Source organism: Lipotes vexillifer, unplaced genomic scaffold, assembly GCF_000442215.2.
Source record: "Lipotes vexillifer unplaced genomic scaffold, Lipotes_vexillifer_v1.1 scaffold537, whole genome shotgun sequence".
NCBI lineage: Eukaryota > Metazoa > Chordata > Mammalia > Artiodactyla > Lipotidae > Lipotes > Lipotes vexillifer.
This window is the reverse complement of record NW_006776635.1, coordinates 1,134,271-1,135,392: the sequence shown is the minus strand read 5'-3', so window position 1 is coordinate 1,135,392 and position 1,122 is coordinate 1,134,271. Positions and strand designations below refer to the sequence as shown.

The 1,122-nt window shown below is 36.7% G+C and overlaps 1 protein-coding gene across 4 annotated transcripts in view; it reads right to left on the bottom strand.

Moving 5' to 3' along the window:
• Nucleotides 1–1,122, bottom strand: part of L3MBTL3 (L3MBTL histone methyl-lysine binding protein 3) — a 117,562-nt gene that overhangs the window by 88,180 nt on the left and 28,260 nt on the right. The gene's annotated exons all lie outside the window — the stretch shown is intronic.

Genomic DNA, 1,122 nt, shown 5'->3' with positions numbered 1-1,122 from the left:
CTTTTTTTTTTTTTTTTTTTTTTGCTAAGACTGTTTTTTTTGTTTCATATTACTGCTTATTTGATGATCAAAGTTAGTAAAAGGAGAATTACTGTTTTCCCAGGAATCAACTTGTCTCACCCAAGTTCACCTAGTTCAAAGAGCAGGAATATCATCATTCTAGAAACTGTGACTTGCATGTCCCTATCCCCATATTCCAAGATATGAGGAAGGAAGGCTAAGCATGAGTCATGGGACCCCCGGCCCTATACCTCCTCTTTCTTTCACTGCTCTTTAGAATTCTCTGTTATATTCATTCACTACTAGTCCTCCTAAACTAAACCACTGGTAATATCTATGAGATGTGAACGAGCTTACTAGCTTCAGGCCAATTTTATCACTAAAAAGTAAGGGCATCTTGATTTCATGGGCATTTTTGACCCCAAATATTGAAAACTTCCTCTCACCTCATGGCGAGCCTCAAACCAAGTATTCTTCTGCAATCTCCTGGACATACAGTTTATGTTTTGAAGACTTTTAACCACTACCTGTGTGCAGGGGCCCCATTCTCTTTGAAACAGCTAGGTTTACTCTCACATTCATGAAGGTCAAAGTTATTCTGTATTCCTTCTGTTTTTCCATAAAACGGAATGACATTAGGGATCCACTAATCTTGACAGGGGATGAAGAGCTAGAAAGCTCAAAATTCAAAAGGATTATAAAACTTTCGGCTTAAAGTTTTTAGATCTCTCACAGAAATATAGATGAGCACGCAAATATGCAGTATTTAAATGAGGCCTTCCACTTCCCAATCTAAAAATCTATTTGGTCAGCATGCCAACAGAATGATTTATTTTACCAAACTAGATTCAGACTACAAGTCAGAAACATCATAAGCAAAATTTACAACTAATTATTCTTTCCACCAGGTGAAAATAGCACCTTAAACAATTTTCTGCACATAGTCTACAATTATTAAAAGCTTTCTAGACTGAACAAGTGACACAGTTACGGAAGGTGAAAATGTTTTCTCCCTATTTCATATTCCAGATACAAGTTCCCAGGTAACGTGTATATACTAAACCTAGTAGGGTCACCTAAAAATGTCAGTTTAGGAGGTGGTAAAAAGTCAATTGGAAGGGA